Source organism: Arachis hypogaea, chromosome 14, assembly GCF_003086295.3.
Source record: "Arachis hypogaea cultivar Tifrunner chromosome 14, arahy.Tifrunner.gnm2.J5K5, whole genome shotgun sequence".
NCBI lineage: Eukaryota > Viridiplantae > Streptophyta > Magnoliopsida > Fabales > Fabaceae > Arachis > Arachis hypogaea.
In genome coordinates this window covers 83,931,086-83,953,580 of record NC_092049.1, presented here as the reverse complement: position 1 = coordinate 83,953,580, position 22,495 = coordinate 83,931,086, and the positions used below count along the sequence as shown (strand labels likewise).

Genomic DNA, 22,495 nt, shown 5'->3' with positions numbered 1-22,495 from the left:
CACGGTATGTGATCTCAATGCAGTACTGTACTATGATGGTTACTTGATGGTGTGCGACTGCTCCTAGTTTGATAAGTTGTTCTGGGCATACCCTCCCTCTATTGAAGCTTTGAAGCATTGTAAGCCCTTCGTCTTCGTTGATGGCATGCACTTGTATGGAAAATATGGGGGTGTGTTGTTAATTGTAGTTGCAAAAGACAGTAACAGTAACATCCCTCCTGTGGCATTTGCAATTGTGGAGTTTGAGACTAGAAATCATGGTCGTTTTTCCATACCAACCTGAAACACCATGTGACACAACAAGAAGAGATTTTGATTATATTTGATAGATCCAAGCGATCAAGGAAGCACTTAGAGCCAATGAGAGCCTTTGGAAGCCTCTTAAAGCGTTCCATGCGTATTGTGTCAAGCACATGGCTACAAACTTCATGTTTCATTTCAAGTATTCTGAGAGCAAGCAATATCTCATTAATGCTGCTTATAGTCCTAGTAAGGCTAGGTACGAGTGGTACATCGATGCTTTAAGGACGCTATCGCGTGAGATGGCAGACTGGGCCGCTAGATTTAATAAGACTGGGCACATGACAACCAATCTCTCCAAGTGCATCAACGCAATTTTCAAGGGTACACAATATTTACCAATTTCAGCTATCGTAAGATGCACATATGAGAGACTGCAACAATTGTTTGTCCATAAGAGGGCAGGGAGGCACATGCTCAAATGGCAGTGGGTAATCAGTTTTCCAATGAACACTTCCTCTCCTAAGCGTGGCACGCTTGTTATTAATATGGCACGCTCTTGCAAAAGTTCTTTTGTAAGGCGTGGCATGCTTGCTCACATCGTAGCACATTCCCTGGCAAAAATTGGATTCATGCGTATGCACAAGGCGTGCATATGCACAACTTGGCAAACTTTCACAATTCATGCGTACTCATGGGACTTACGTACGCACAATCTAAATTTCTCTTCTTGGGCATGGCACGCACTGCTCCAGCGTGGGATGCCTTCCTTCAATGTGTGGCATGCCTGGTTATCTCAGATAGAACGTGGCACGACCTTGCATTGCTTGCTAGGGTGTTGCACGCCAGTGCAATTTGTGTCCAGGGAATGTCACGCATATGCTCAGCGTGGGATGCCCATTCTACTTTGGAGGACTTGTGCATACGCACAAAAAGGCACTTACTGATATTTGTGTATACGCATGAGGCATGCGTACGTACAACACTTTGCTCTTTTGAGAAGCTTTGTGTTGTTGCTCCTTTGATCCTCCATGCTTTGCTACATGATTTTCTGATCTTTAAATCATGTATTACCTTAAAAACACTTTTCAAAATGTTTAGAATAAAAGGATATTTGAAATTAATGAGATTGAGAGAAGATTACTTAAACTTAAGAGAATATAAGAAACACATAAGAAATACATCATAAAAACTACTAAAGATGTGGACGCAATAGCAGGAGATTATTGAAGATTCTCATAAGAACATTGGCAAAAATAGAGAACCACTCAAGTCAGAGAACAAGCAGAAATAGAGAAGCATTGAAAGCAGAGAAGGGATACAAGCTATGACGTGGCATGTGGGGATGCAATGTCTCACGCTGGGCCAACCTCCATAGGCGCCAGCTTCCTCCTCAACGAAGACATTGCACATGGGGAGCTCACATCCAACGACACATTGGGCCAAAGGCCAGTGGCCTTATCCTTCCTCCATGGAAGAAGTCGCACTTGGGGGCTCACGTCACACGTCCCTCTTCACCTAGCTCGCAAACGTCCCACTTGTGGAACTCACGTCGCACATCCCTCTTCACCAAAATTCCCACGTCGCACACTAAGGGCAAGCCAACATCTCAAGCTTGTAGACGTCGCCAATAGAGGAGCCAATGTCCCATGTTGGGCCTAGAGGCAACAATCCCCAAGCCTTTAGGATCAATGATGTCACACACACGCTACAAGTCCACGTCCCATGTTGGTTCCTTGCATGCATGGACGTCTTACGTTGAGGTCCTGACGTTGCACGCCTAGCTCCCTCCACACACGGGCACGTCGAACATCACCATGCCCACATCCTACGTTGGGCTTGTGCCCAGCAGATCCCCTTCCAGGACATACGAAGATGTCCCACGTGAAGCCTCCAACGTCTCATGTTAGGCCTCCTTGCTTCATGAAAGATGTCCCACGTTGAAGGAGGTCCAGCCATGCCCCTTTATCCATGTCCCACTTGCCTCACTTGGCTCACACACCAAGGTCCTTAGGAGGTTCACCGAAAGCCCAAAAATGTTAATGAATGAAGTTACTAAAGCCTGGTCCTTAATCACATGGAGAATGAATTTTTGATTAAAAGTTAATTAGAAAAAGATATTATTTGATTCTATTTTAATTAAGTTTGATTGTTATATTTTGATTTGTTTTAATTTAGGTGTATTTAAGGGTTTAGAAAATCCTGAATTGAGAACCTAGTTACTCCCCTACACTTTTGAATTCTGAATTTGTGATTTAAATTATGAGCAACTAATCTCCTCTGTTAAGGTTAGAAACTCTGCTAATTCTTATGGATTAATGTTGTTACTTTTCTATTCTTGATTTATTCATTGATATTTTCTTAAGAAACAAACTTTCTTTTTTCATCACAAGGATTTAAATAAATTAAACAATAGTTTGAATTTGAATTGAATTCTATATTCATCTTGGAAAAGTGATTTTTATAATTAAGCTTGAAAACTTCTTCTCATGGTTCTCTGGGTATTGAAACTAGCTTGATACATGACATCAAATCAACTAGGGTTAAGGTTTAAGAATTGTGTGGTTTTTGAATCAGTGAACGTGCTTAATCTCTTTTCTTAAATGTTGACTAAGGAATTAGTAATTAATTAGGTTAAAGAGAATTTTAATCACCAAGGAATTTGTGTTTAGTTAATTAAGGTTCACCGTGAGATACTTCTTTGCATAATTAAGATAGAAAGTGAAAAGCATTTATCTTGAAAGTCTTAGCATCTATAAAAGCTTAACGTTTTACTTATATTACTTTTTCTACTCATTCACTGCTACTTTTATTTCTATTGCTGTTTTAGTATTGAATTCGTTACAATTCATGTTTTTTATTGTCTAACTAGAATAATCAATTAACCATTGCTTACTCAGTCCATTAATCATTGTGGGAATGATAACCCACTCACCATGGTATTAGTTGATAAGATTTGGTACACTTGTCAAGTTGTGATTTTGCAAAATTTCGTATCAAATTTTTTACGCCATTGCCGGGCATTAATTGAGATTAACAACAAACCAGTTAATTGATTACCTAGATTAGACCTTTTCTTTATTTTTGTTATTTACCTCACTGGGAATTCCCTTCACTTTGACTTAGGAAATTCTACCTTTTCTTGGTGTTTTTATGTTTTTGCAGGACAATAAAAAAGGGGAGCCTTTCCAGTTCGATCCTGAAATTGAACTAACCTTCTAGCGATTGAGAAAGAAAGCTAGAAACAAGAGGGTAGTAGAAGAAATTGAAGAAGAACTAGAGAGCAACATGGAAAATAATAGAAACAACAATCTTAATGTCAATGCTAGGAGGGCTTTAGGATCTTTCACCAAGCCCACAATGGGGAATTGTGGGAGCAGTATAGTAGCACCCGCTATAAAGGCAAACAGCTTTGAATTGAAGCCTCAACTCATCACCTTGGTGCAAGAAAATTGCCAATTTAATGAGAGTCCTCAAGAAGATCCTAATTTTCACATCTCCAGCTTCTTGCAAATTTGTGACATAGTCAAATCTAATGGAGTTTCTCCTCAAGCCTACCGATTGAGGTTGTTCACATTGTCTCGAAGGGACCGAGCCAAGTAGTGGCTCAAAACCCAACCAAAGGAGAGCATAGCAACATGAGATAATTTGGTAATAAGTTCTTAACTAAATTCTTTCCACCGCAGAGGTTGGAAAATCTGAGACATGATATCCAAACTTTCATGTAGAAAGATGGAGAATCCCTTTATGAAGCCTGGGAGAAGTACAAAGAGATGTTTAGAAAGTGTTCTCTGGATATATTTGCTAATTGGGTGAAACTTCAGATTTTCCATGATGGAATTACTTCTACTTCAAGAAATTAATTGGACTCCTCATCTGGAGGATCTTTGCACATGAAGACAACTGAAGAAGCCTTGGAATTAATTGAAATAGTGGCCAACAATCAATATTTTTATTCCACTGAAAGAACCATGAAGAGAGGAGTGATGGAACTAGACACATTGGACATTATTCTAGCATAAAACAAGGCTATGTCTCAGCATCAGTGCACTCACTAAATAACTTGGACACATGCAAGTCTTCGCAGTGGGAACACAGGGTATCACCTATGACATGGGAGGAGAAGTCCATCAAAGTAAAGTTTCTAAGTCATTTAATCATGATCAACCCTCTGTTGAACAAGTGAATTATATGGGAAATGCCTTTATGCCACACAATGACGCATTCTGTAAGGCTTACAACGCTGGATGGAGGAACCACCCTAACTTTGGATGGAAAAATCAAAACCAAAGAACCAATAACTTTAACAACTTCAATAATCCTCACCAACCACAAACACCTCCCACACAACCCTCTCAAAACCCATAAAAGACCACTCCTCTAGAGAATGCCTTAGAAAAACTCACTAAACACACCTCCACATTCATCTAACAAACCTCTAGCTTCATGCAAGAAACTAGAGCCAACTTCAAAAATCAAGAAGCTTCCATCCGAAACTTTAAAGAGCAAGTGGGCCAACTTGCCAAGTAATTTGCTGAGAAACCCACAACTTATTTTTCCAGTTACACCATTCCAAATCCAAGAGAAGATGCAAGGTCATTAATTTGAGAAGTGAAAAGGTGGTGGGTAAAGAAGCCACTAACAGTAACAAGCAAATTGAGCAAGACATAGAGGAAGCCCATCATGAGGAAACACATGTTCTTGTATCTCCAATTATAACTCCATAAGAAAAAGCTCTTGAGAAGCCAAAAGTGCAAGAATGCAAGCCTAGAATCCCATTCTCTCAAAGGCTACAAAAGGAGACCAAGGATAAGAAAATTGCCAATCAATATTTCCTTTGTTGAGGCCTTGGAACAAATGCCATTGTATGCTAAATTTATGAAGAGTTAATGGCAAAGAAGAGAAATTGGAAGGAAGATGAAACACTGGTTATCACAAAAGAATGTAGTGCAATAATACGAAAGAATTTGCCCCAGAAATGGAAAGATCGTGGGAGTTTTCTCATACCTTGCACAATTGGTGAAATCACTATTGAAAAAGCTCTCTGTAACTTGAGGCAAGCATTAATTTGATGTCTCTCTCTCTCTCTCTAATAAAAAAGATGCAAATTGAGGTGGTCAAACCTACAAAAATCTCACTCCAACTTGTTGACCATTGTATCAAATTTTTATACGGAGTAGTTGAAAACTTGTTAGTTAAACTGGGAAAATTTATCTTCCCTGCTGACTTTGTTATTATATACATGGAGGAGGATATTAATGCTTCCATAATATTGGGAAGGTCATTCCTTTCTAATAGGAGAGAACTAATTGATGTGCAAAAAATAGAGCTAACCTTTAGAGTTCATGATGAGCACATAGTGTTCAATGTATTCAAAGCCATGCAACATCCTAGTGATTCAGAGGATTGCATAAAGATTGACTTACTTGATCCATTGATACATGAAGTTCTTAAAGAGGAGCTACTTAACAGTGTATTAGAGTGCTCTCAACCTCCACACATGGAAGGGAGAGAAGACCTAACAACTTGCATGCAAGCCATGCAAGCATGCATGCACATTCCAGAGGAGGGAATTAATCACCCTCTAACACCTCCATGCATGCAAGTTCCTTCACCTGGGAAGGAGGCAAAAGATGGACCACCAAAGGTTAAATTAAAGCCCTTGCCTCCAACCCTCAAGTATACATTCCTTGGCCGCAAGGGTACACTTCCAATGACAATTAGTGCCTCTTTAAGTAAGTTGGAAGAAGAAGAATTGATCAAAGTCCTACAAGCTCACACGATAGCCTTAGGATGCACTATCCATGATCTTAAGGGGATAAGTCTGATGTGAGAAAATTTGATGGTATAGAATTTCACAATAAATTCTCGTTGCAAGTATAGTTTCTAAACAACAAACAGTCCTCAATCAAAAATTTGTTTATCACAAGTACAAACCCAATAAAAATAACCGAGAGTATTAATCCCGGGTCGTCCTCCCTAGGAATTACAATGAAGTGCTTTATTATTGTCTATGAAGGAATATTTTGGGGTTTTTGTAATAAGGGGCAAGAAATGTAAATAGCAAAAAAATAAGCTAAATACTAAGAAAGCTTTTGGCAAGGGGTGAGAATTAGAAGTCCTATCTTCATTATCATCATTAATTGTGACAAGAATTGTTCATTGCTCCCACTTAGTCAACCTCTAACTATGAAGGAAAGTCAAGTGGATGAAATTAGCTCATGTCTAGAAGTCCTTGTCAAATCCTAAGGAAAGACTAACTTTAGTGACATTCAAGTCAATTAGCAACTTTCAATTATCAATCAACAAAAGAGTTTGATAACTCAAGAGTCTCCAATTACTCAAACCAAGCCACGAGGAGAAAAATCTACTCTAAAATCCAACCAAGCATTTTATCAAACACTTAGAAGGCATAAAAGAAAAGCATAATAAAATAACAAGAAATATAAAATCTAAAACTACCAAATGTGAGGAAATAACAAGAACAAAGCAACTAAACAATAAAGGAACATAAAACATAAATTGCATTAATTGAAATCAAAGGGAATAAAAGTGCATGAACATGAGAATAACAAAATAAAGGAAATAATAAATAAAGCTAAGAGAGCAAAGATGTAGGAACAAGAAATGGTAAAGAAAACTAAATCAAAGCAAGAATTAAAAGCTAGATCTAAGAGAAATTAATCCTAAGAACCCTAATCTAATTCTAGAGAGAAGAGAAAGCTTCTCTCTCTAGAAACCTAGCTTAAAAAATGATGAAAACTCCACTATGACTACTTGGTTCCTTCCCCCTTCAATCCTTGGGTTCAATAGCATCAGAAATTAGTTGAATTGGGCCCAAAATGCTTCAGAAATCGCTGGCCACGAGTTGCCTTAAGTGAGTCACGCTGATCCTGCGATGTGTGCACGTAAAACGATGCATAAACATCGAAAAACGCAATACAACTATGGCAAATTTTATATCATTTTGAAGCTCCAGATATTAGCTTTCCAACACAACTAGAACCGTCTCATTTGGACTTCTGTAACTCAAGTTATGATCGATTTAGTACGAAGAGGTCAGGATTGACAGCTTAGCAATTCCTTCATTTCTTCATGAGTTCTCCCACTTTGCATGCTTTTTCTTCAGTCCTTCAATCAAATCTTTGCCCTCTAATCCTGAAATCACTTAACAAACATATCAAGGCATCAAATGGAATTAAAGTGAATTAAATTTAGCTATTTTACGGCCTAAAAAGCATGTTTTCACACTTAAGCACAAATTTAGGGAGAATTACAAAACCATGCTATTTCATTGAATAAATGTGAGAAACGTTGATAAAATTCCCTAAATTAAGCACAAGATAAACCACAAAATTGGAATTTATCAAAGTCCCACTATGTGCATGCATAAAATCTAGCTTGAAGAAGGCTGTAAACCAGTGGTGCAAGCACAGATGAGACTCAATCCTGTCATGAAGGAGGTGGTTCAAAAAGAAGTCATGAAGTTGTAAGAAGCGGGAATTATTTATTCGATTTTTGATAATCCTTGGGTGAGTCCGGTTCAAGTTGTTCCCAAGAAAGGCAGAGTAGCACTGATCACCAATGAAAAGAATGAGCTCATTCCCACAAGAACCATCATAGGATGGCGCATGTGCATTAACTGTAGGAAGCTTAACACCGCCACTTGGAAAGATCACTTTTCCTTGCCTTTTATTGATCAGATGTTTGAAAGATTGGAAGGACATGCATTTTATTATTTCATGGATGGCTATTCGGGGTATAACCAGATTGCAATGGATCTTGTGGATCAAGAGAAGATGTAACACCCTAAAATTTAGCACCTTATGATGGCACTAAAATTTCAGGCATTACCTACCTCTAAACATTTTTATTTAGTACTACATTTATCTAATATTGAGCCTTTGTGAAATACAACCAGATTTTTAATTAAGAAATAAAAAAGTCTTTACTTTAAACCACTTAATCACATAAGAATATATTCACATAACATTATATACATAGATTTATTCAAAAATTCTCAAATACAAGTCCTACCCCTCTAAAAACCCAAACAATAAACAACAAGGGGAAAAATAAAATCTAAGACTAAACCTAATACAGAAAATACGAAGACATATATACATAAAGCTCTGTAGTTCAGTCACAACTTTGCACCAAGGATTCTTGAACCTGTCACTGAAAAAGAAAATCTGTAGGGGAGTGAGAACATCGTCTTCATAGGTTCTCAGAAGGGAAAGTGAATTTCATGAGAGTAAAGAAATAAAATGCAAATAATTTCTTTATAAATTTAAAATAAATACTTTTATTTAACCTTTAGAATTCTTTATGACTTACTTTAAAAACTTTAGTCAGTTTCTTAAAATTATGTTACTTTAAACAAATCCTAGTCACATTACTTAGTTTTGAGTTACATTGATCTCAATTACAAAAATCAGTTCATAGTCACTTCAAATTCATTAGCTATTCCTCAATTAAACAAATAAGATAGTTCACACATTAATTCTCAGTTACCTTAATCTTTGACATATTCAGGAACCAACAAACACAAGCAGACACACAATACAAACATACTAACAATTCACAAATAAATCAATTAGCAAGGAATTAATAAATAACACCACACAACAACACATGAACACTCAAGCAATTCACACAAATGCATATGACGAATGTCTTTCCTATAGCGGCCATGAGCTCATGCGTCGGTTGTCTACCCACAACCCAACGTTACCCAGGGCGAACCACGAATATGGTTTCTCCACTGAATCAATCAGCACAGGTATCACATGGCGCAAACCCATGTTAGTCAGATACCAAAGCCACACTGGTTTACCCGTGTCAGTCAGGCTAAAATCATAATCATATAATTGCTATAGCATATGTGCATTTAGTGAATAATATGGTACCATATGGGCGAACTCATATCAGTCAGATACCACTTGCTTTTAAAGTGGATGTCCCCACTTAGCCATTGGCACAAAGGCCCAATCAAACAACCGATTCTCATATATAATTATCATTTTTTCATCGTTCATAGTTTCTTAATTATCTTTCTCAATCATGGTTTCTCATTCTTTTTTTTTCTTCTTGTCATACCTCCACATCACCAAATAATCAATCATACCTCCACATCACCACATAATTATTCACATTTCCACATTATCGTATAATCATTCACACCTCCGCATCACCAGAAAGGTACATTTTCAGCCATTCATCATTCATAACATCAAAATGTTTAGTTTATAACTATTCAAACTTCTTTAACATTTAATCAAGATAAAATTCCTCTTTTTATTATTTAAAACCTTTTCTTACCCTTCTTAAGCATTCTTTCAAGATACTTTCAAGTACTTTAATTTTAATCTTAACACTTTAAAAGAATACCCATTTTTTTATTTTATAAACAATTAATAACCATCATCAAACAGGCCTTAATATTCATTTCCAGTTATCGAATATCAAATCTATCAATTAAGTATCTAAGACACAATTCACATAATTCATTTTAATTAAACCTTTATATTTTTATTAAATTCTTATATTTTTATGAAAATTCGGACATAATTTTCCTTAAAAATGGACTTAAACCACTCTTACGGGTTTCCTCTTTCTCAACAATTCACCAGCCTTTCATCAGTAATTACCATAACAACATATTTCCAATAATTAGTTTATCATAATTTAATTTAACAACTAACACTCTACTACCAATTACAAATTAGAATTTTTGGCGATTTCGAAGTAATTAGAAAACCATTAACAATCACAGCCTCAAACCGAAATCAATCTCATTAGTTAATCACTCGCAACAATGAAACTAGTCACAATCATAGCCATAATCCAAACTCAATTCATTAATTATCAAAACGATAGTTTTTCAATAATTAACTCATCTTATTTCAATTTAACATATAACACCAAATTAATCACCATTCACAGCCACAATTCAACCAATTCTCATCAATTAGTCATACAAAACATTTATAAATTATTTGCAATTACTCAATAAGTTTTTTGGGGATTCTTAAATTGAAAACTTTTAATTTTAAAACGAACCCCATACCTCGAATAGTCGAAATCCACTAAGCCAAATGCGTCTAAAAACCCTTTTTCTTGGCCTGAAATCAGCGGCATCGAATCTGACCTTTTCACGCAATAGCGACAGCCATAGAAGCATCATAAAACAATAGTAACTCAACTCTGAGACATTAATGTCATGAAAATCTCTGTCATATATAACAGAATAGCGACTATAAGGGTTTCAGAGTAAGGCAATGTAACACCCTAGCTACTAGAATGTCACACTTCCGGCTGCGCCACTTTGATAGATCAAGTATTATGACAACTCTTAACATATTTACTACTACTAAAATAGGAGCCTGTTTAAAACTTAAAACTGTATTTTTCAAAAGACCTTTTAGTTGAAAACGTAAATACATAGTTACAAACCAGAGACAAACTTACAAGTCATACACATATATACATAGTATTAATTTTACAAGTCTTGCATATCATAATTCCTATCCCTCTTACAAAAATTGTAAAGATAAGGACGAGGAAAAAATAACTAAAACAACACAATACATCGCATACAGAAAAATGAAATAAACTCTTCCGAACTTCATCGTTCACATCATGAAAAGGAAAACTTGTAAGGAAGTGAGAACATCGTTCTCCCTTATTCTCACTATAGGGTTAGAGAATTGCTATAATAAGAAACGTAATATAAAACTATTTTCATAATACAGTGATCGTTGCTCGTCTTATGAATCCTTTTAAAAACCAACTATTAATAATCCAAACATTTTAAAAAACCTTTAGTTAATTGCCCAAAATCTGAAATTCATATTTGAATTTGTCGAAACTCTAATTAAACACATTATCTCATACCATATCACGACAAGTACCAAAAAGTAATGTCATCAAACTTACACTGACCCATCCAATCATAGCCTCCGGCCCAAATATAACCAAATCACATCACGGCCTCTGGTCCAACACAAAATCAATTAACACCCAATTCACCAAAATTCGATCCAACAATCACAAACGCAAATAATGAGGTTCATAGACAATCAAGAACAATTACATCAGGTATAGCAATTAGCAGTTACATAGAATTATTTGCATAAGCAAACCAAGTACAATATGCCCACCCAAATAATGTCACATAAATGTATATGATGCATGTCTTTCCTACTGGCCTTGAGCTCACGTGTTGGTTACTTTTCCAGAACCCGGAACATCTGGTAGCTAACCCGGATATTGTCCTGTTGAAAACCGGTGAGTGATACACCACCACGAACCCCACCTGGCGGGCGGTACACCACCACGAACCCCACCATTGTGAGCGGTACACTACCATGAACCTCGCAAGATCTTTAATTGGAAAACAACACACACATGTGGGCAGTAAACCACCATGAACCCCACACAATATTCTCTTTTAAACGGTACACCACCACGAACCCCACATATGTCTCAACACTGGGCAACCGGTAAACTACCATGAACCTTGACAAGTCAAGTTCAAAACAATTTTATTTTCAGATTCATTACGAATCATTCATTCATATCCATTCATAATCATTCAAAATAATTTATTAAGGCCAAATTCATCATATACATATCACATTATGCTCATTTTATTTTTATTTAAAACCAACACCACTCCTTATAACCTTTTCCAAAACCTCCAAAATCACTTTACTTAAAACAAGTTCTCCTTTCACACAAAACCCAGTTCTTACTTAGGTAAGATTTTTCTCCAAATCAACTTCAAAACTATTTCATATTTAAACCTCTTTCAAAAGACTAAAAGAATCATCTATTAACTAAACTGCATAGCAGAGTCTCGAGGCTTTAAGGAGGACGACAAGAAATCTCTTTCTTTAAAATTATTACATTCCTTGAATCATAATTCCTTAAAATATAGTTCTGTAAACAAACTCAAAACATAAAACTTTTCTTAATAAATAAAAACTCAAAACCAAATTACTTAAAATGAAACCACTCTGTTTAAATCAAAATCGAAACATAATTCTTTTCTAAACACTTGCATTCAATATAATACTTTTCTTAAAAGGAAATAAAGCTCAATCATAATTCTCTTTTCAACAATTCAATTCAAAAAATAATTCGTTATTTTCTTATATAATTCGAGTAAAATGACATGATTCTTAAATTCATAATTTTCTAAATAACATTTCAAAAAGGTCTCAGATTTTATAAAAATTTCGGCAGCACCTCCCCTAAAATTTGGACTTTGCCACCCTTTTCGGGTCCCAACCAAACCATTTCCAAATCAAAACAACCCAAAATCAAATTGTTTACAACAATCAAACTTATTTCAAAACTTTAAAGAAATAGATTCAGCAACCGTCTGTTTAACAAAATCCAACAATAATTCAATTAAACAAACAATCACTATCATCCAAAAATAGCCAGTCGATGCATAAGACCATACAATCACTAAAAAAGTGTAATTCTCTCATCAATATCTAATTATAACAATTCCAAATATAAATTTAAGTTTTTAGAAAGAAACCCCTACCTCGATAAGTCGAAACTATAACCCAAATGTGCCAACTGAACTCTTTTCCCTCAGCTAAAAATCAACAGCAACTTCAATTCCAGCTCCACAGACTTTCGCAATAGCATAAATAGCTTTAAAACACAACATGCAACATTGGTTACTAACTCCTAAAACCATTCATATTTCAAAGACTTTAATACACATAACCAAACACTAACGCGGGGTTCCCGAACAGAGATACTCATTATAATAAGGAAAACGAAACAATAGCGGTTTCTGAACCTGTTTTGTGGCAGCCCCGGTAGCCATTGCAAGCAACAGCGGTGACAAGAACTCCGGTGATGGCGACTGAAACCAACATGCAGTGATTGTAATATATCCAAAAACTCAAAAGAAACAAAAACCAAACTCGAAACCCTTACCGGCAGTGGATCTCAATGGCGGCAGCGGCGTTCTCCGGTGGTAGAAGCTCGACCATCCACCTCCAGGAGTGGCGATGGAGGACGCGACGGTGGCTGGAAGCAGTGGCGGTGGTGGTGGCAAAACCGGCTTCTCCCCCTCACGTGTGCGCACTCCCATCGGTCGGTCTCTCTCTTCGCGCATTCTTTCTCTTCGGCTTCAATGGTGATGACGGCAGCTCCCAGCGGACCAGCGGCAACGGTGACGAGGCTCGGGCTGGACGGATCGGCGGCGACGGGTCAGACACGTGTCTCCTCTCCCCGCGGCTATTTCCTTCGTACGCCTTCTTCCTCTCTCTTCCCTCTGTTCTTCATGCTCTGTCCCTCCTCGGTGCGACACGGCGGCAGTGACGCCCGCCGGCACCGTCCTTCCTCTTCCTCCCTTCCTTCCCTTTCCCTCGGCTCCCCTCTCCACTCTTCCCTTTCTTTATTTCTTTCTTTCTTTTTTTTTATTTTTTCTTTTTCTTTTGTTTGTTTGTTTCTTTCTTTGCTTCGTTGGGTGAGGAAGGTGGGGTGGCAGTGGTAGAGAGCCAGGGTTTATGTATGTTAATGTTAAATTAGGGTTTTTGGGTAGTTTAGGAAATTTAAATAAATATAGGGTAATAATGTAATTTTATAAAATAAATAAAAAGATAGAATAATAATAAAAATATCAAATTAAATATAAGTATCCATCAATAAAAATACCTCTTTATTACCAATCTTTAATTAATTTTCAATTAAATACGAATTTAATAAAAATTAGAGATAAGTAAATTAATTCTTCTTTATTTACAAATAAGGTTAAAAATATTCACTATTTTTTCAATTATAAGAACTCTATTTAATAATTAAGAATTTACTCAACTTATATATAAAAATATCTAAAAATATAATCTTAAATAAATATAATAGATCATAAATAATTTATTAATAACTTCTCAAAATTTGGGGTCTTACAGACAACCTACTGTACTTAGAGAAGAACCCAAACAACAGAGTGGATGTAGCTCTGGTGATGTCATTTGGTGGGTAGAATGGTGGCAGGAAGCTCCGGCAGTGACGCAGCAGCGTTGAGACAGTGTACCGGACCTTCCTTTTCGCATGCAACATCACCAACATCACCATCACTTCCTCTCTTCTGGTCAGACCTAACGGTGATGGCAGTGGCTCAACAATGATGGCAGTAGGGGTGGCAAAAACAGCTCACCAACATCGCATTTCTCCTACTTCACGAGCTCTTCGGTAGCGGTTACAGCTCAACGACGATGACAGAGCTTTAGTGATGGCGTCAGGCTCCACGAAAGGTAGCAATGGCAAAGGAAACCACCGCACTTCACTCTCTCCACCGTCGCATTCTCTCTCTTCGGGTTCAACGATGATGGCTACGATGATGGCAAAAGTTTGGTGGCGGCGGAGCTTTGGCGACAGCACCCAGGCGTGACGGCGGTGGCAATAGGACGCGGCACGGCGGTGATGACTGGGTGCTATTTCCTCCTCCTCTTCTCTTCTTCCTCCTTCCCCTATGCTCTCTCGGATCTCTCTCTTTTTTCCGTCGATTCCCCATTTTCCCCCTTTTCTGATTTCTCTCTGAGTTTTGTGGTGTGGGGGGTTAGAGTTTTAATTTGGAAAATAGGTATAATGCGTACTAATAGTATAGTAATTTTACAAAATCTTTGGAATAATATAATAATTAGTGATTAAAATATAATACCGTAAAATTATTTTAGAAACACAAAATTTTATTTATCAATAAATTTAAATAACTATTTACAATTTGGAATCTAAAATAATCTAATTAATCATCTTATATAAAATATAAATTTAAATCCAAAACATAAATTACTTCAATTAAATTGTATAATTTTCATCGTTTTTCAAGTACTCAAATTTTAATTTTATGTAAAATATCTATTTACGATAAATTATATAAAAGATATTAATTAACATAAATTGAAAATATTCATAAAATAAATTTAATTATTCTTAATAAGTTAGTTTCTAAATATAAGGAGCTCAAATTAATAAAATAAATTATAACCTTTTTCCTATTTAGATTTTCAAAGATGCGGGTCGTTACAGAAGATGGCATTCACTTGTTCGTTTGGTGTCTTTACCTACCGTCGCATGCCTTTTGGGCTTTGCAATGTCCCTCCATTTTTCAAAGGTGCATGCTTTCTATTTTTACTGACATGGTTGAAAAATTCATTAATGTATTTATAGATGACTTCTCTATTTTTGGTGATTCTTTTAATGCATGTTTACACCATCTAGCCTTAGTTTTGAAACGATACCAAAAAACTTTATTTTGAACTGAAAAAATGTCATTTTATGGTTACTGAAGGTATTATTCTTGGGCACCGGATTTCAAACAAAGGCATAGAAGTTGACAAGACTAAGGTGAAGGTAATTGAGAAATTACCACCACCAGTAAGTGTGAAAGCCATAAGAAGTTTCCTAGGCCATGCTTGATTTTATAGAAGATTCATAAAGGACTTCTCAAAGATTGCAAAGCCTCTGAGAAATCTTTTAGTAAGTGATGTTCCTTTTGTTTTTGATAAAGATTGTCTGCATGCTTTTGAAACTCTTAAGGCTAAGCTTGTCTCTGCATCCATCATTGTTCCACCAAATTAGACTTTACCTTTTGAACTTATGTGTGATGCAAGTGGTTTTGCAATAGGTGCAGCTTTGGAGCAAAGACAAGACAAGGTCTTACGTGTTATTTACTATGCTAGCCATGTCTTTAATGATGCACAAAAGAATTACACCACAACAGAGAAAGAACTTTTAGCAGTTATTTTTGCTTTTGATAAGTTTATATCCTATTTAATTGGTTCAAAGTAATAGTCTACACTAATCACTCTGCTCTTAAGTTTTTTTTTGACCAAATAGGATGCTAAACCAAGGCTTATTAGATGGGTACTCCTCTTACAAGAATTTGATATTGAAATAAGAGACCAAAAGGGTTTTGAGAATTAAGTGGTTGACCACCTTTCAAGGATTGAGCCTATAAAACCCCCTGATGATCCAATCCCAATGAATGAAGGCTTCCCTAATGAGCAACTACTTGTCATATACAAGGCACCTTGATTTGCGGATATGGAAAACTATAAGGTCAGAAAGATCATCCCAAAGGAGTTCAATTGGCACCAAAGAAAAAAGCTACAACATGATGCTCGTTACTTCTTATGCAATGACCCATATTTGTTCAAGCAGTGCTCGAATGGCATAATCCGAAGATGCATCCCAGATAAAGAGACTCAAGAGGTCTTGTGGCACTGTTGTAGTTCTGAGTATGGTGGCCACTTTGGTGGAGATAGAACTACTCTAAAAGTTTTCCAATGTGGCTTATATTGGCCAACCATCTTCAAAGAAGCAAGGAAATTTGTTGAGAAGTGTGATCATTGCCAAAGAATAGGGACCCTCTCTAAGAGAAATAAAATGCCACAAAACTTTATTCTGGAGGTGGAATTGTCTGATGTATTGGGAATTGACTTCATGGGACCTTTCTCACCTTCATACTCAAACAATTACATCTTAATGGCTGTGGATTATGTTTCTAAATGGGTGAAGGCAGTGGCATTACCAACTAATGATGTTAAAGTGGTGCTTAACTTTCTCAAGAAAAATATATTCAAATAGGTTCTGTGTTCCTAGAACCTTAATCAGTGATGGAGGAAGCCACTTTTGCAATAAGTAGCTCGATAGTTTTCTCCTAAAGTATGGAGTGAAGCGCAAGGTGGCTACTCCATACCATCCTCAGACAAGTGGCCAAGTAAAAGTCTCCAACAGAGAGCTTAAGAGAATTTTGGAGAAAACTATGGGAGCTTTAAGGAAAGACTTGACCAAGAAGATAGATGATGCTCTATGAACATATAGAATAGCCTTCAAGACCCTTTTAGCATGTCATCTTACCAGCTTATTTATGGAAAATCTTGTCACTTGCCAGTGAAATTGGAGCATAAAGCATGTTGGTCTACCAAGTTCTTGAATTTTGATGCTAAAGCTCTGGGATAGAATGCCAAGAAGCTCTTGATGAGTTTAGAGTTGAAGATTATGAGAATGCCAAGCTCTACAAGGAGAAAACAAAGATGTGACATGATAAGAGGATCTATGCTAATGCATGGGTCACCAAAAACCATGATCAAAGTGTGAACCCGGACCCAAAGAATTGGCTTACAATGGTCCGGGAGAAATACTTAGATTTCAGTCCGGAAAATGTAAGGTTGGCATTCAACTTGCCAATGATGCAAGGAGATGCATGCCCCTACACTAGAAGGGTCAACTTTGATCAAAGATTGGACCAAGTCCTCATGGACATATGTGTGGAAGGAGCTCAGTGGAAAAGAGACTCCAAAGGCAAGCCGGTTCAATTGAGAAGGCATGACCTTAAACCCGTAGCTAGAGGATGGTTGGAATTCATCCAACACTCTATCATTCCTATTAGCAACCGATCCAAAGTGACTATAGATCGGGCTATCATAATCCATAGCATCATGATTGGAGAGAAAGTAGAAGTTCATGAGGTCATATCTCTAGAACTCTACAAAGTGGCTGACAAAACCTCCACTTTGGCAAGGTTAGCCTTTCCTCATCTCATCTGTCACCTATGCAATTTAGCTGGAGTTGTCATAGGAGAAGACATCCTTATTGAAGAGGACAAGCCCATCACTAAAAAGAGGATGGAGCAAATAAGAGAGCCTACTTATGGACATCAACAAGAGTATTAGGAAGTCCCTCATCAAGAAATCTCTGAGATGCTTCAAGGGATGCATTTTCCTCCACACAACTATTGGAAGCAAATCAACACCTCCTTAGGAGATTTGAGTTCCAATATGGAGCAACTAAAAATGGAGCACCAAGAGCACTCCATTATTCTCCATGAAATTAGAGAGGATCAAATAGCCATGGGATTTGGATCCTCTAAAGTTTGAATTTTACTTTAGAGAATAAAGTATGATCTCTTACCATTGATTTCATAGGTGGGACCAATAATAAATATGAAAGAGAAATTATTCAAGGATAGAAGATCACACTTTACTCTCTAAAGTGAAATTCAAACTTTAGAGGATCCAAATCCATAGCCATGAGGGAAGAGCAACAAAGGCAAGGAAGAGACATAGAGGAGCTCAAGCGTTCCATTAGATCTTCAAGAGGAAGAACTAGCCGCCATCACTGATGTGCAAATAATTTATACGCTTTTTGGCATTGTTTTTAGGTAGTTTTTAATATATTTTAGTCACTTTTTATTATATTTTTATTAGTTTTTAAATAAAAATCACATTTCTAGAATTTACTATGAGTTTGTGTGTTTTTCTGTGATTTCAGATAATTTCTGGCTGAAATTGAGGGAGCTGAGCAAAAATTTGATTCAGGCTGAAAAAGGACTGCTGATGTTGTTGGATTCTGACCTCTCTGCACTCGGAATGGATTTTCTGGAGCTACAAGAGTCCAATTGACGCACTCTCAATTGCGATGGAAAGTAGACATCCAAGGCTTTCCAGAAATATATAATAGTCCATACTTTTCTCAAGGATAGACGATGTAAACTGGCGTTCAACGCCAGTTCCATGTTGCAGTCTGGCGTTAAACGCCAGAAACAGGTTACAAGTTGGAGTTGAACGCCCAAAACAGGTTACAACCTGGCGTTTAACTCCAGAAACAGCCCAGGCACGTGTAAATCTTAAGTCTCAGCCCCAGCACACACCAAGTGGGCCCCAGAAGTGGATTTCTGCACCATCTATCTTAGTTTATTCATTTTCTGTAAACCTAGGTTACTAGTTTAGTATTTAAACAACTTTTAGAGATTTATTTTGGAACTCATGACATTTTAGATCTGAACTTTGTACTTTTTGACGGCATGAGTCTCTAAACTCCATTGTTGGGGGTGAGGAGCTCTGCAGCGTCTCGATGAATTAATGCAATTATTTCTGTTTTCCACTCAAACACGCTTGTTGCTATCTAAGATGTTCATTCGCGCTTCACTATGAAGAAGGTGATGATTCGTGACACTCATCACCTTCCTCAATCCATGAATGTTTGCTTGACAACCACCTCCGTTCTACATCAGATTGAATGAGTATCTCTTAGATTTCTTAATCAGAATCTTCGTGGTATAAGCTAGAATTGATGGCGGCATTCATGAGAATCCGAAAAGTCTAAACCTTATCTGTGGTATTCCGAGTAGGATTCAAGGATTGAATGGCTGTGACGAGCTTCAAACTCACGATTGTTGAGCGTAGTGACAGACGCAAAAGGATCAATGGATCTTATTCTGACATGATCGAGAACCAACAGATGATTAGCCGTGCTGTCACAAAGCATTTGGACCATTTTCACTGAGAGGATGGGAAGTAGCCATTGACAACGGTGACACCCTACATACAGCTTGCCATGGAAGGAGCCTTGCGTGTGTGAAGAGGAGTACAAGAGAAAAGCTGAAATTCAGATGACAAAGCATCTCCAAAACTCCAACATATTCTCCATTATTGCACAATAAGTATTTATTTTATGCCTTTTTACTTTTCACAATTGAACTTACAAAACACTGTTGTTGGTATCCCGACTAAGAATAATAAGATAACCATAGCTTGCTACAAGCCAATAATCTCCATGGGATTCGACCCTAACTCACGTAAGATATTACTTGGATGACCCAGTGCACTTGCTGGTTAGTTGTGCGAAGCTGTGAGAAATAGTCCATTAATATTGGCATACACAATTTCGTGCACCAAGTTTTTGGCGCCGTTGCCGGGGATTGTTCGAGTTTGAACAACTAACGGTTCATCTTGTTGCTTAGATTAGGAAAATTTTGTCTTTTGGGTCAGAGTCTTTTATTATTGTTCTTGTTAAAATTTCAGAATCCTTATTTCCTTTTTCTTAATTATTTTCGAAAATTTTTAAAACCAATAACTTCATGATTTAGTCTTCTGTTTGAGTTTAGTTTCATGTTTTAAGTTTGGTGTCAACTGCATGTTTTTATTTTCCTTTAAATTTTCGAATTGCATGTTATTTGTTCTTCCTTGATCTTCAAGTTGTTGTTATCAATTTTTCTTGTTTGATCTTTAGTTTTCTTGTTCTGTGTCTTTTCTTGTTTTTCTTGTGCTTTTTCAAAATATCAGTTTTCAAAAAAAAATATATATATATTATATTATTTATTATATACCTTATTAAAACACGTTAAATTTATAGCTCAATTGGCTAGAGCGTGGTGCTTATGTTCTTAGTAATTGGCTATCTTCTTTTTAAAACTTTTTCAAAAATAATTTTTCTTTGAATAAATCTTGTGCCAAACTTTAAGTTTGGTGTTCTTCTGTTAACTTTTCTTTAGTTTTCAAAAATTTTATTTTGGTTTTCTAAAAATTTTAAGTTTGGTGTTCTTTCTTCATGTTCTTGTGTTCTTGTGAGTCTTCAAAGTGTTCTTGAGTCTTCCTTGTGTTTTGATCTTAAAATTTTTAAGTTTGGTGTTCCTTGGTGTTTTCCCTCCAAAATTTTCGAAAACAAGGAGCATTAGATCTAAAAATTTTAAGTTGTGTGTCTTTTGTGTGTTTTTCTCTTTCATCATAAAATTCAAAAATAAAAAAAAAATCTTTTCTAACTATTTTTAAGCAAATATTTTGAAATTTTTTTTTAAAAATTCAGATTTCAATTTCAAAATTTTATCTTATCTTAGTTTTAAAAATTTCAAAATTAAAATCTTTTCAAAATTTAAATCTTTTTCAAATCCTTATCTTATATTGTTGATTTTTTCGAAAATTCAAAATTCAATTTTCAAATTTCAACTTTCAAATTTCAATTTTCAAATTTCAATTTTCAAATTTTCAAATTTCAAATTTCAAAATTTCAAAATTTAATTTTCAGATTTAAAATTTAAATTTCAAAACTTTTCAATTTAAATTTCTTATCTTCTCTTACCTAGCTTATCTTATCTTTTCTAATCTCAAATCCTAAAATCAAATCTTTTTCACATCTTTTCTTTCTTTTAATTATTTTATTTTATTTTCTTACAAGTATCTTTAATTTTAAGACATATCTTTTTCAAAACTTCCTAACCAAATTCTCCTTCTTCATTTTTTTTTGAAAATCCTCACCCACATCTTTTTCAAATCTTTTTAATTAATTAATTTAGTTTTCAATTTTCTTTTATTTTTCTTCAAATTTTCGAAATTATAGTCAATTTTTCATTTATTTTATTTTATTTTAATCTCGGTTTTCAAAAAAAAAATTGCAATCCACATCATCTCCTTTTCTCCATCATGGATCTAGGTGGAAATGAACAGTCCAGAAGGACTCTGGGGTCATATGCTAACCCCATTACTGCTTCATATGGGAGTAGTATATGTATACCCTCCATCGGAGTCAGTAGTTTTGAGTTGAATCCTCAGCTCATTATCATGGTGCAGCAAAATTGCCAGTATTCCGGTCTTCAACAGGAAGAACCTACAGAGTTTCTGGCACAGTTTTTACAAATTGCTAACACAGTACATGATAAGGAAGTAGATCAGGATGTCTAAAGATTATTACTATTTCCATTTGCTGTAAAAGACCAAGCTAAGAGGTGGTTAAATAACCAACCTAAAGCTAGCATAAGGACATAGAAACAGCTATCAGAAAAATTCCTGAATCAATATTTCCCTCCAAAACGGATGACACAGCTAAGGCTGAACATCCAAGGCTTTAAACAAGGAGATAATGAATCTCTTTATGATGTCTTGGAGAGATACAGAGAGATGCTAAGAAAAAGCCCCTCTGAAATGTTTTCAGAGTGGGTGCAGTTAGACATCTTCTATTATGGGCTTACAGAGAAAGCTCAGATGTCTTTGGACCACTCAGTTGGTGGATCTATACACATGAGTAGTGCACGAATTGTAAATCACACTTTTTACAACTCGTACCACTAACCAGCAAGTGCACTGGGTCGTCCAAGTAATACCTTACGTGAGTAAGGGTCGATCCCACGGAGATTGTTGGCTTGAAGCAATCTATGGTTACCTTGTAACTCTTAGTCAGGAAAACAATAAAACAATTCACTTATCAAATTTGATTGCAAGGAATAAAAGAGCATGACATAAATACTTATTATGCAGTAATGGAGAATATGTTGGAGCTTTGGAGATGCTTTGTCTTCTGAATTTTAGCTTTTCTCTTGTATTCCTGTTCCCTCATGCATGAAAAAGTGCAAAGTTCCTTCCATGGCAAGCTCTATGTAAGGTGTCACCGTTGTCAATGGCTACTTCCCATCTCTTCAGTGAAAATGGTCCAAATGCTCTGTCACAGC

The 22,495-nt window shown here is 36.2% G+C and overlaps 1 non-coding gene across 1 annotated transcript; it reads right to left on the bottom strand.

The window, feature by feature from the left end:
• Positions 1 to 3,935: 3,935 nt before the first annotated feature.
• On the bottom strand, positions 3,936 to 4,042 carry LOC112745672 (small nucleolar RNA R71). Its single transcript, XR_003173588.1, has one exon. It is a non-coding gene; the product is annotated as a small nucleolar RNA R71 (small nucleolar RNA).
• Positions 4,043 to 22,495: the final 18,453 nt, after the last annotated feature.